Genomic DNA, 15,235 nt, shown 5'->3' with positions numbered 1-15,235 from the left:
AGAGGTTTTGAAACTCCTCCGATTAGATTACCTTATATTTTATTAGCATTCGTATTTTTTTTTTTATAAAATAGGGGGCTAACGGGCAGGAGGCTCACCTGATGTTAAGTGATACCGCCGCCCATGGACACTCTCAATGCCAGAGGGCTCGCGAGTGTGCTGCCGGCCTTTTAAGAATTTGTACGCTCTTTTCTTGAAGGACCCTAAGTCGAATTGGTTCGGAAACACCTCAGCGGGCAGCCGGTTCCACATAGCAGTGGTGCGCGGCAAAAATTGCCTTGAAAAACGCTCAGTCGTGGAACGTCGGACGTCGAGGTGATACGGGTGGTTTTGTGTTTTGCCTCGACGTCCGATGCTGAAACTCAGCTGCAGGTATTAATCCGAACAACTCCTCTGAACACTCTCCATGGTAAATGCGGTAGAAGATGCAGACTGACCCCACATCTCTACGCAACGCCAAAGGATCGAGCCGCTCGGAGAGGGATTGGTCATCGACGATTCGAACCGCTCTTCGTTGGATACGGTCAAGTGGAAGGAGCTGGTACTGGGGAGCCCCCGCCCAGAGGTGAGAACAGTATTCCATGTGGGGCCGTATTTGCGCTTTATAGAGTTGCAAGCGGTGGCCCGGAGTGAAGTACCGTCTCGCCTTGCTGAGCACACCAAGCTTTTTGGAGGCTAATTTAGCCTTTCCCTCCAAATGACCGCGAAACTGAACGTCGTTCGATATGTCAACGCCAAGTATTCCGATGCTGGCTGTGGTTTCAAGAAGAGTGTTTTCGAAAAGAGGAGTAGCGACAAAGGGTATTTTTTTCGCGGAAAACGCGCAAACTTGTGTCTTCTTGGGGTTAAATTGGACTAGGTTTAGTCTACCCCAGTCCGAGACTCCACGTAAAAGAGTTTCGACTTCAGACACAAGTTTGTTCCGGTACTCATCGACAACTGCCCGAGAAATACCTGCCCGGCCAGTGTAAAGAGTATCCCCAGTGCTGTCGTCCGCATAGCAATGAATGTTGCTAAGTTGCAACATGTCATTGATATGCAGAAGAAACAGGGTCGGGAACAGAACACAGCCTTGTGGGACCCCAGCATTCACGGGTTTAAGGTCGGAACATGCTCCGTCGACGACGACCTTGATGCTCCGATCGGCTAGAAAGCTGTAGATCCAGTCGCATAATTTCTCAGGAAGCCCGTAATTTTTGCCAACGGCGCTATAACGTTTGGGTCTAGGCCTTGGATTTCTGTCTGATCATTTCTTATAGTCAAGTAGGTGATCAACCTTCTGTGCCTGACACTCCTTGGATTTTTTGGGCGTGTTGGCTTAGTGGCTTCAGCTTGCGACTCATCCTTGAGGTCATCCGTAGTTCGACCCTAGGCTGGTCACCAAGGAACTTTCTTTCTATGTGCGGATTTAACATTCGCTCAATTTAAAACGGAACATCGTGAGGAAATCGGCTTGCCTTAGACACAAGAAAGTCGACGGCGTGTGTCAGGCGCAGGAGGCTGATCACCTACTTGTCTATAAGATTGACAAATTATCGTGAACAAGGTGTTCGTGAACTTTGACGTTGGTTATGTACCATGATACTTTTGCAATTGCTCTTAGGATCTATTGACGCCGGCTTCGATTTAATTTAATAAAATTAAGCATATCCGAGCGACAAAATTAGTAAAAGAATATCATCGAAATAGGTAGACTTATTTGCACAGATGTACTCGTAATATAAATTCATATATTATCAATAGACATTTGCGCATTTAACAAGTAAACATTTTGTATAATGTGAAAAATTGGTCAATATTTTTGTAAGATACATATATTCCTGTATAACATCCTATTATGTATACAACCTGGCCAAAGGTCAATGGTCTAGAAACTAATGGTTATAGATCTTCAAAAATCAGTAGCGAGTTATGCAACCCAACGATAATTAAGTTACATATATATATTAGTTAATTACATTTACTGCCAGTTCTCAAATCAAGGGAACGGAAGAGAAGAATTGGCAATAAACTCTCCGCCATTCGTTTTAATCGCCATGGCAATCGCCATCGCCAGCGTAAACAAATATTAAGAATCATCGTACACTTGAAGCCAAAATGACACCTTTAGTTTTTACCTCACTCATAAATTGTAATATAACATTCTTGTTTCCAATAATTTCCAATAACATAAGTGTCGTTTAGATTAAACAACCCTTAGATAAGCTAAGTTTGTTTTTGTTGGCGTCGCAACCCCTCTTTCCCTAATTTTCTGTTCGTTAAAAGCTCATATTTTATATCATTAAAGTCAGTTGTTACCCAGCTTCAAACAAAGAGTTTTATTTGAACATCTCCATACAAAACACCACCACCGAACATAACTATCACTAACACCTTTAGGCCTCAAATTTCTGTATGTTTCATGATCATTTGTCAATCTTATACGCAAGTAGGTGATCAGCCTCCTGTGCCTGGCATACTCCGTCGAGTTCCTTGTGTATAGGGCAAGCCGATTGCCTCACTATGTTTTCTATTACCGTTCAAGTGAATGGTAAATGCGCACATAGAAAGTGTGATCAGCCGAGGATTGAACCTACTGCCCCACTGCTGCTAACATTTAAATACGCCATTGCGAATAGTAATAGCTCTGTTGGCCTAGTGGTTTTTACATGCGGCATCTCATCTCATCATGCATCTCTGGGTTTGTAGGTGAGATCCCCGGCTGTGCACCAATGGACTTACTGTCTATGACCTATAAAAATGGGCGGAGTGTCAGGCTCAGAAGGTTGATGGAGTCGTGATGGCAGGAGGAGTCCGCGTTTCAGGTCTCAGCATCCCTAATGACCTGAGACAAGCTGAGGGTAGGGCGGTGTAGAAGAAAGTCGACCGGCTTTTCAACAGGCACGTCCTTCAGTAATAAAGACTACAAAGAATAAAATTTCATCAAATCATATAATGTAACATTAACTCTTTGTTTGTTAAGTCTAGTTCAGTAATTTAAATAATAAACAATGACTACTCGCAGTGCCAAGAGTCGCCAGTTGGAAAGCCAACTCCAATTCGCGTTCCAAGAACTCAAAAAGTACTAGGAGCAGTGTGAACAATTAATTGTTGAAAGGAATGACAACGAAAAAGAGACTTTGAACCTTTCCTTGAAACTAAGATGCCACAGCTTCACACTCTTTGCTTGGAGGCACAGGAGGAAAGAGACCAGCTTAGAAGACAAACAGGCAATTTTGACGGCTGTGGCATTATATATGAGGAGAATTCAAAAAAACATGTCTGAGCTACGGTCTGAACTCTCTTGTGCCTATGAAACAATTGAACAGCTCAAACTTAATATCATCTTAATAGAATCTTCTCATACATAAAGTCTGTTATGAAGAACTGGTCATCTCAAATCAAGTTATTAGGAACTGCAACAATTGACTTGACTGGTGATGACGACACAGAGCCATACACAAACACAATTCAATTGTAACAGCAAAAACAAATTAAAGAAATATATTAAATTGCAAAAATTCATTAAAAAAACTAAAAGAGATAATATTTCCACAAATGGCATAAATTTTATCAAAAAGATATAGAAATGTAATAAATCAATGTAAAATACTGAACAAGTGAGGTTGATGCTGTAAAAAATAAGTTTGAAACTGACTGACTTACATTGAATTCTAGGATAACAAGTCTTCATAATTCTCTTGAAGAGATGACAGATAAATACAGTTACGCCCAGCAACAAATAGGGGAGCACATATTGGCTATGGATGAGGTTCTGCTGCTGTCTCAATACAACGAACAACGCTTCCTGTCATTAATCAACAATTGCCCATGTAATTTTAATGAGACAAATGTAGAACCTTCATTGTTATCATGTGAGCCTAGTACAGAGACAGAAAAAGTCATAGAAAAAGTTAGCTTTATAAATAAAAGTGAAATTTTGTTGTTTAGTGATGAGATATAGGAAAACATATTGGCATTAAATTATATCAGTCCTCTGGCAAAATTGTAACTAACAAAGTTTTGTGTGGAAATTACACAAATAACACAACGATAGTATTACTTTTTGGGAGAAGGGGAAATCTAGGACAAATTGAAGTATTGTCTCTTATTAATAAATTAAAATCGCTTGATGTAAAGAACCTTGTTTATATTTCCTAACATCAGAGTTGCAACAAGGGGAAGTAAAATTAGATATTAGTTGAACATGCTGTATGAACATTAGTTTAACACCTAACAACATACACTTAAATTGTGACTTAGATACACTACCTATGTTAATTGACATTAATTGTATATTTAAATGTAACTATGTATTGACAAAGGATAGGTTCCGTCTACCTAATTATTATTTACAACAGATAGCTACTGTGCTATCTTTCTTTTTATTTACAACTACAGCTAAATGTATAGCAGATCACTGCTTCTATTGAGCAGTTTAGTTTATTAAAAGAATGTTGTGCAGTAAATATTAATAATTTAAATAAGATAGTTTGACAATAGAGTCAACCTCTAGTAATAACTTATTACAACTCAGCTCAACACAAACACGTAATATTACTTACAACTGTTTAAACTTGATGCATCAAAATATGCAAGGTATGTTGGGCAAAGAATTAGAATTGGAGTTATTTTTAAAATCAAGTAAAATTAATGTCCTATGCATTACCGAACATTGGCTTAGAGAATGCCTGATCAGCACCAAGTTGCAAGTTCCTTTTGAAGATTGTCAGCGATTCATGGGGGCTCTTTGATTATAGTAAATAAAAATGTATAAAGAGCGTAATGACATCGTGAGTCTGTCTGTAGAACCCCTTTGGATTGAGAACTGCATTATTTTAAGTGTTTACAGACCACCAAGTGCATCTTACGATTTTTTTGAAGAAAAGTTGGAGGAAATTTTCTGTAAAGTTAGTTTTAAGAACAATAAGTATATGGTGACTTCAATATAAATTTATTAGAAAATACCTCCATTGGTAAAAAAATCAATCTGCTATTAAAACCTTACAATCTTGTAAACATGTTTTTTGAGCCCACTAGAATTCCAGCTCCACTGCTACATGTATACATACAGATGCAGAGGCAATGCAAACCTCAATTACAACGAATCTTAGCTCAGATCATTGTGGCCAGTTATTAGCGCTAGAATGACTATCTAGACCAGTGAAGTACGGCCCGCGAATGTATTTAACCGGCCCGAAGAGGGTCCATCATCATGGATAGTATGTGGCCGGTCATAACTCCGTTTTGACAGTCGAAAAGAAAAAGTAGATTCTATTTGTATTGTTTTTATAATATTATAATTAAAAGCTCTAACAACAATCCATTTTTTTAATAATTGTAGCCGTCTAGAATTTTTTAAACTTTGTGGCCCGGCATTAAAAACGTTTGCTCACCACTGATCTAGATAATCTAAAGTTAGTAATTCTTTTTTGGGAAAAGGGATACTCTTCTTTAATAAAATTCTAGAGGCTCTTTTATCTCTGCCTTTTATTTAATTTCAGAAATGTACCTATTAAAGAAAATCTGTGTAAAATGGCTTACTACAAAGTTAACGATTATCTAGTTCATAAAAGGGCCTGGGACTAGTGCTAGACAGTCTGCTTCTAAATAATTTGCGATATTTGTTTTAAAATAAGTGTTGTTCTATGATTTGCTATTTTAAAAGAGTACCGATAGTTCTTTACGCCTGCTTTTTCTCTTGGCCTACATCCTCTGTCTTCTTTGCCGATGAGTAGGGATTCTACTTAGTCTACCTATTCAAATTTAATAACGTGGAATAAGTGATACTTGTATCTTATGTTCCATAATAAATATATTTTTTAATTTATTTTATTTTTATAGCAAAAACAATTAACTTTAAAATTAAAGTATGTTGCCGCTGGAGGTCTTAAAAAATTAGTACATAGGCAACAATGAAAATGTTTAGAAAATGAAAAACGGCTTAATGTAGTTGCCAATACTTGTATTGTTTTTCGAAGTAATCTCCGTTCCTCTCTATACATCGTCGCATTCGATAGAACCACTGAGAAAAGCAGTGGGCCCATTCTTCCTTAGGAGTCTCTTCTTTGGAATTTTCGTACGCTTTCACCTCATCTTCAGGGCTCGTAAAGCGAATGCCTCGCATTTTATCTTTAGTTCTTGAGTATAAATGAACGTCACAGGGCGCCAGGTCAGGACTGTATGGCAGATGACTCATTATCTCGACACCTGCCATAGTCAAATATTCACCAGTCCATGGTGAAGGTGTTTCTGGTCGTCGGTTAAATCGGCACGGAGAATCCATCTGATACAAAGCTTCCTGAAGCCAAATGTTCGTGATATTTTTCTTCGTATCTGCTGATAGGTTACTCTCTTATATTACTCTATCATGCGTCGCACAGCACTGATGTTATCTTCAGTAGTCGCTGTTAAAGAGGTCCCTCACGCGGATTACCATTGAGATTGCTACGTCCACGCTTAATGGGATGGGAGATGGGGCTTCGTTAAGAAATGCTAAGCTGCAGCCTATCATAGATTTGTTGTTGAGTAAGCCCACAACGAAAGTCATAATAAATCATTGGCCGAAAATTTTCTCGCGTTAGGTTCATTTTTAGATTTGCCGCCAATTCACAAAAACAAATGACAAATGAATGCAATATACTACGTTGGGTTACATAAGAGTTCTAAAATCGAAATTTAAAAAAAGTTTTCATTAGCAATGTTTCTAACTGGCCCGTTCCAACCATTTTCAGTGTACCCACGTTATTATATATTAGTGTGTACAATCTATATACAAAATGACAAAACGCATAAAAAATATTGTGGCCGAATGAGGATGACTCTGAGGTTCCAAAAAGGGACGCCTTTAACAATTCTTAGCCAAATACAGAGTACATCCTCACACACCCATTCACACACTCATACATTCACGCTTAAGGTCTTAACACAATTTTTGTTAGATTACTTTTAAAACAAAACTTCTTTAAATTATTCCATAATATTATTGATTAATATAATTAACGCATGCGAAGTAATCATACAGCTAACACAAATGAATATAACAAAAAACAATAACTAACCTTAAAAAATAATTACTAAAATATATTATTAAAAGGAGTCCCTTTAGGCAAGGTCCCGAAGATGCTGGCAGCGTTTCCCCTTTGAATAGCTAAACTCATTCTTTGTCCAAGGTAGCTGCCAGCTCTTCGGTCTCCTGTGATGTCGACAGCAGTAGGGATTCCCGGCTCACTTCAAAGTTCCCCAATCTAACTTGCTCTTGTTCGCCCGCTCATGGCTGACCAAACCTAAAACGAAAGTTTGAACTCTTTCCCCACTAAATAGGCCGTGCTGTGCCGTGCGTGCGTAGTAGATAGAAGGAAGCGATATCTCTAGTTTCAGAGATATTTTTCCCAAAACCCTAGCTAATTATCAGCTACTATAAAAAAAAACCTTACCTAACCTCGCAACCTAACCTACGGGTCTAAACAAACAATAACAATAATAAATATACCTAACCTACATTAACACCATTATCTATAAAAAAGATAGTCAAAACAAAACATTTTTATTCCAGGTAGTAGTAGTTCTTTACACATTCTATTTTTAGGCTTAATGAAAGTTGCAAAGTTAGCTTTTCCAAAGCCACTACGTCCTGCTACGATGGCAGCAAAGGGATGAATAAAATCGAATAATTATTTTTTACTTCTGTCTTCATCAAGCACGGAAAGGAATAAAACTAAGTTGATATTTTAAAAACAATTTATTTATATGAAATATACAGAAAATGTAAGTGTAATATTACAATATTAATTGTATATACATTTAAAACACAAATTTATTTTACATAAAAATGTACAATAATAACTTAATTACATACTAATGATTTTGTTATGACCCACAGGTAACGTAACGATTTTGTTTGGTAAAATGTAATGCGTCATTAAAAGATAAACATATCTTATTTATTTCTTGTGTAAATTGTATGTTTTAATGATCTAAACCGATACATTTTACAATACTGTACGTTTTTATTAAACAAACAGGACTTATAATAATTTAATGTTATTTTTTTGTAATACATTTATTTACACCCTCCGCTTTCGTCACCATCTTGTCATCCACTTGTATTGCATACATTTTAGATCTTAACTCTCTTTTTTATATTTAAACTACCCTAACTTTTTTAAATTTAATTTTGGGAAGTTCAAAATGTTATTTTCATCATAGTCAGATGTATAAAAATATGTGTTGATATCGGGTTTCATATCATCATAAAAGTTATTTGTGAATATTTGATAAATAAGACTATCGACAACTGTGTAAAGTAATTTTATGTTTAAACCAAATAGTTTGCATATAGTTGTAATGTAAATTATAAATCAATATTTCACCAAATTTTTTTTTCCGTAACACGATTGATTCGAAGCCATTAATAATAAAAATATATAATAACGATAACAATGATAGTGATAATTCTATTACAATTAATGAAATTCTGTAATCTTATTAGTAATAAGGTAAAATTAAATATTTGTATTCATGTCTAAGATAATAATAGCCTTTTGTTAAACTTTATCTAATATAACTTTAATTAACCAATTTCTGTAAAATAAGGTCATAAACAAGTTTCACTTCTTATGTGTGTTCACTAGTACACGCACACATTTTTTTAATTGTATGTATGTGATTGGCCCTCCTTAGGTGGTTGGCAAAATTCTTCTTGAACACACACATATTTCATACACTACATATGACTGTGTTTAATGGTTTACCTCTATTATTTGAAGTAGATGCCTACGGTGTAGAAGTTAATAGTGTTTTAAATTGCAATCGCTTCTTATCACCCATATGAGAATCATATTGTGCTTTTCGTTTACGACCTCGTCCATATTGTTCCTGCTTAAGAAAACACGTTTATTATTAAATAAAATAAAATTTTAAAAAGATTAAGTCCGTAATTACAAAAATACTTACAATTGCTTTTCCACTACAACACATAACTCAACCATTACACTGTGATAAAAGAATTTTGAAGATTATTTTTCTTCAGTTGTTCATTTACCGATTCATCATTTTGCAGTTCACATTCCCACATTATCTCCTCCGTAATGTTCAATGAATCCAGGTTAACTCATCAATGATTTAAAGTCCAAGGAATGTAACGCTATTTATAGATCAAGAGAGCGTTATTAAATAAATACTTGTGTAATTAACTAACCACCAAATTATTACAATACAAAAACTTAAGTATTTATTTTATATAGTATATCATTATGCCTGCGGTTCTGCGCTGAAAATCTCCCGCAGGTGCGGCACTCGGGAGTGGACCGTCAAACATGCCCCTTGAAAGGTGTTGTATGTGTAGAGCTAAGTCCTCTATGTGGAGGTCCCTAGCAATGGTGGTGTTGTACGCACCACGGGGCGTCGACGATCCGCCATAAGGTCTTGTTTTGGGTCGCGTGCAGGTGCTTCTTTTGTGTGTCTGAGGCCTGTGCGTACCAGGCCGGGGTCCCGTATGTCAGATGAGGGTAGACGCAGATTTTGTATAGGGCCACTTTCCGCTGGGTCAACGTCTTTTGCACCTTCCGTACTTTTACTCTTTACCTTCATCACTTTTTTTATAAAAAGACTCATTACTTATGTTGAGATCATATTATGTGGGTTAAAATGAATTCATTGGTACAAATATGAATTGATAGTAGGAAATGTAGTCGCTAAAAGAGTAGGGGAGTAAACGCGTAGTAGTAAAGTACGAACATACTAGAAGTGCAAATGACTCTTCGTAGAATACATCCAGAGCAACGTATATCCTTCAAATCGATTGCCGATGTATGGTCTGGTGCTAGCACTTAACATATGTAATCTTAACCCTGATTCACAGCCGAGGTCTCAATGGGTGGCTATTTATATAAACGTCGAAAGAGTTGTGGAATACTTTGATTCATTTGGACGTAAACCTATTGAAGCTTTAGAAGGATTTTTAAGGAGGATTTGTTGCATGTGGAGGTACAATAGCGTTATGGTTCAGGATTATCTATTGGCGGTGTGTGGAGAGTAGTGCTTGGTATATGTATACTACAAGTTCAGGGGATTAAAATAGAAGACTTCCTTAGAAATTTTACATGTTACTCAGTGAATAATGATATGCTGCTAGTAAAGTCGTAGATAAATATAATGGACATATAAATAAAAGATGAACCTGGAATAACCCTTACTTCTAATTATTTTATAGATAATGGTGTTAATGTAGGTTAGGTTTCTTTATTGTTGTTTGTTTAGACCCGTAGGTTAGGTTGGGAGGTTAGGTATAGTTTTTTATTTTTCATTTAAAGCCATAGATTAGGTTACTGAAAGTAGTTAACTATAACGATGCATTCGTACTGAGGGAGTAATTAGATAAGGAGTGGAAATTTTGTGAAGAAAATAAGTAGCAGATAAGGTGATAAGTAATTAGCCAGGGTTTTAGGAAAGCTATCTCTGCTAAACGGTTACAGATATCGCTTCAGGAGTGAGGAGTGAGTCAGGACTATCGACTAAACTTTTTACTTTTATTTAAATTATCAGTTTATCCATATACTTTTTATTTTATGTCAAAATATCCAGTAATGAGGCTCCAAAAGCACAGAAGAGTTGTTATCCAATTTGTTCTAAACAACGATTTTACAAAATATACAGACCAATCTTTTTATTGTTTAACTAGATGACCCGGTGAACTTCGTATCAGCTACATAAATTTGCGTCGATACTTATTTCAACATTTTTAAATAAGAAAAAAGTAATCGGACCTGATACTTCAGCTATCAAACTATTTCGGAAGGCTCATCTTATTTACTTATTATTTATGATTCCCACTGTTTAAAGGTTCCCTGTAGTAAGTCGCATGTCACACGTAGCATTAATTTATAATATCAGTAATTGATAGCTTATCGCATATGAAAATTATATTTCTTTGTTCTGTCTCAAAATCCGTATAAAAGCTCGACATAATTGCGATCAAATCAGTTTGGGTTACGATCTCTTACGAGTTCTAAGGCCAAAATGATTCCTACATTCGTGCTAGTCGTTTTAAGCGTAAGTTATTTTATATTTATTATTTCATCTAGTAATATTTAAATTGCGAAGCGTGAAACTATTTTTTATAATATAGTAACCGACCCGGCAAACGTTATTTTGCCATGTAAATAATTTCTAGAGAATTTCTAGTGTAGAAAAAAATAGCTAACTTATGGGAAGTGTGTAAGGATGTGGTGATATGATTGAAAGGCATGGAGGGCCGTGAACGATAATATAAAAATAACAAAACACCATTGTTTATATTTATTTTAAGTAATAATTATTCATATTATTAATTCATTATATAATGGTAATAAACTTGATGGTTTATCCACTAGAGAGCACGCAACGTCCGTGTGAAAAACATGATGTTTTCAACAATTTTCAAAGGAGAACTAACCCACAAACAGACATTGTTTGGCCTTGGGATTTATTAATAGTCATTGCAAATGCCAATCTAATCGGAAATTTAATACGCTTATATTGAGTTCGCACTTGTGGGTATAATAGGTATTCGTGGTATTAATATATTTTCACGCCGAAACTTACCATTTAAAATGGTGGCTTCGATAACGTTTTTCATTATTTTTTTTATGATTTATCGCGTACTTTGCAACGACAGCCATGGCGGGTTCAAATTACGGAGCAAAATAATTGGAGATCCAACCTTCAATTGCAAGTTATGCGGTGGCATGCCTGGCAAATCCAGTAACTTCAAACACTCTGTTGGAAAATTTACAGCTTCAGTGGCATCGGAAACTGTATCAATTGATTTATATGATACCAAGTCCCCTGGCAATAACTGTTGTATCTTCAGATTCAAAATGTCAATGTGCATTTTTTGCCGCTAAAATTGCTCTTTCTGCAAACCAAATGTGATTTATGTAATTCGTGTGTACATATTTTTCCAATGATAGCATCTTGCGATTCAATGATTGTGCAGAAATCAGTCGGTAATTTTATGCATCCAGTTTTATCTATAGTGACTTTTCCATCGCCGATATCTAAGAGTTGTTTTTAGAATGTTTCTGCGGATGGATTTTGAAGCTTTTGAACTCGCATATTTTTAGCTGTACTTTTTCAACATAACGCCACAATGGCGATGATTTTAAGTAGGCGTTGATTTCATCAGCGTATGTTGAACGTCATTGCACGTTAACGGAAAGTGTTTGTCTGAAGTCACCTGAAAGGACGGACGGAGTGCCACAATATAGTATGTCGTTGTTATTAATATCTTTCAATACTCTGTTCAAAGCCTCCAGCGAATGTTTGTGTGCCAATAAAGTTGCCGCAATGCCCGATGATGCAACGGCCAATGCGATACCATTATTTGATCGTATTTCGGCGAGAATTAGCGAAATAAGGAATGCCTTGCCAGTTCCACCTGGTGCATCTAAAAAGAAGAAACCATCAGGTGCGGCGAACTGCGATAATAATCCGGTCGTAAATGGATCCTTGTTCCTCATTCATGAGTGGGGCATTGCGAGTCAAAATCCCCGCCATTTCTACAGTGTTGTACTACAGTTCACGATTCATTTCATTGTTAATTAAATCTAGGTATTTGGCAATCAAGGAATTCATCCCATAATGACTGAGTGGTGAGTTGGCAATGATAATGCAAAGATCCTCAATAGCAATCAATGCTTGATTGTACTTATCGTCGCTGATTGTTATCGCAAGATCGTTACACGATGTACGATGTTGATGCAATATATAATCAATCGTTGAATCTTTGTGATTATCCTACAATATCTCTGCTTGGGCTGGAAAACATGTAGTCAACACTATATCGAATAGTAGACGAATTTGTATTGCTGTACTATACAATGCTACTTCAGCAAGCATACATTCCCACTGGTTGTCATCTTCATGCAATCCGAGTGCAAGGCATGTATCTTTATATGTTGGATACTGATACCCATTTACTTCACATATGTCTTAAAATGGCAATGGGCCAGTAACATTAACTAATAACGATAAAAGCACTCAGTCTATCTTGGATTTCAGCTTTTGTCTAAACACACACACAATTAATTTTGGATTACACGTGAACGTGATAAATAAACATGGTCGGCCATATAAGCACACGAAAGTCGCAAGTGAATGTACTCTTACGCACGTAGCTTGAGTTGATTAAATCGTAAGTATCGTACTCGTTCGCCCTCTATCTCGTAGTCATCGAGTACATATCGACCTTGAATTGTTGACAAAGCTATCGTAGAATGACCTTGCCCGCGTCTAATCATCAATCTAATATATCCTTCGAGCTAAAGTATGCACTTTAATATATGCACAAACATGCGTTTGTTTCGGCTCCTGTTATAATATATTCATAAATATTAATTTAAATTAATGACGTTTAATTGTCAATTTGAAGTACCTGATACGGGATCTCGTTGCTTAATGTTTAAGATATATCCGTCTTGTCTTTTCCTGAAGATTAGCAGATATTGGAGATCGTCATATAAGCGGTGTGTTTCAGCAATGAACTGAAGATTATTATTTCTCCTACGAATCACAATTTCTCGTGCACCTATACGATTGCAAACCATAATTCCAGCACCGTCGCTGATGGTAAAAAAAGCACCAACTACCACTTTTGAATGAGCATAATATTCAATATCGGGCTCGTAGTGGATTCAAGCTATCTTAGGAATGATTAAGCTACAAATTCTCGGAGTACCTGTTATCGTTGTTGGTCATTTGCTCTGCGTCTTTTGACAATAAAACGGTGTGATTGTCCTTGTTCTAATTGACTTCATTGCCTTCAACTTCATTGCTCGTGTATCGTCCAATTATTCTTGACGCAATTGCGCCACACACGCGCTTCAGTATTTTCTTCCTGAACTTGTTCTTCGGTTCTTTGGGCTATTTTATTTTTAATACTTCTAGATTTATTTGTATCACGGCTCAAACTGCCCCCTTTGCGTTTTGGTGGCATTGTTCACTGTGCAATACAAAACACACATAAATATAACTGATTGAATTATTTAATGACGAAAATTATTATATTAATAATTTTCATTCATTTTATATAAGACAGATAGATAGTAAAAAGTTTTAATTACTACGTTTGACGCATAAACACTTATAATAGTCGTAAACTGTAGAGGGAGTGAGAGAAATAGGAGACCATCTCCGTTGTCCCTACTCCGTGTTATTGACTGTAAACAAAGTAATACTCGTGTTTTAGAAATACTTTAAAGTATCATTAAGAGCAGTGTTGACCTAGTGGTTTCAACGTGCTACCTCATTCCTGTGGTTACAGGTTCGATACCGGATGTAAACCAATGGACTTTATAGCGATGTACGCATGTAACACCCACTCGTACGGCGAAAGAAAAAATTGCGAGGAAATCGACATGCCTTAGACCCAAAAAGCAATGGTTCGTGTCACGCACAGAAGCTTGATCATGTAAATACCAATTAGAAATGATCACGGAACAGATAGAGAAATCTGAGGCCCAGTGTCATTATATTATTAGTTTCGTTAAATAAAAACAGAATTCTAGCGAATTTGTACGTAAAATTACAGTTCTTGTGTTAAAACGATTATGTTATATAATTATGATCTGATTTCTCATTTTGGTACATAAGTACGTTCGATGTCATAAATTATTATTATTTATTATTGCTTAATATATAAAAACTCAAAGTAAAGAAAACACCAAAAACGACACCTTCGTTGCTGGTGGTCTACGCCACAGTACAAACAAACAGAGACAAAAAGTGTGTGCGTACAAAGTACACATGTCAGAAGTGAAACTTCTTTGTAAATTCATTATTACTAAGGTAAAAGCCCCAATAGATAATCATGTACCGATATATGATCACTCAGTGTATTTTTATATCTATATTCACACTGTATACGTGCTAATGATAATATAAACAAATAAAAAATCCGCGTTTACTGCACAAGCCGTTATGCGACAGAATTGCCATCTAAAGTTCTAATATGTAACTACTAAACGAATACATCAACCAATAGCGTGTATTTTTTCTCGATCTCCGTTACTCTCTATCTCAATCTTTCTGACTATAGCTCTTTCCCACCTCTCGCTTTATGGCACTGTGTGTGATGATACGTTCGCCCTTTCTCACTCTCTCTCAATCGGTCTAAATCGCTCTCTCCCTTTTCTTCGATAAAAACGCTGCATATCTTCGTGACGCTAATATTATTATTATTGCGTTACATCCGTAAAAACTATTATCTTAAATTTAT

This window comes from Pieris brassicae, chromosome 10 (assembly GCF_905147105.1).
Source record: "Pieris brassicae chromosome 10, ilPieBrab1.1, whole genome shotgun sequence".
Lineage (NCBI taxonomy): Eukaryota > Metazoa > Arthropoda > Insecta > Lepidoptera > Pieridae > Pieris > Pieris brassicae.
This window is presented reverse-complemented; position numbering follows the sequence as displayed.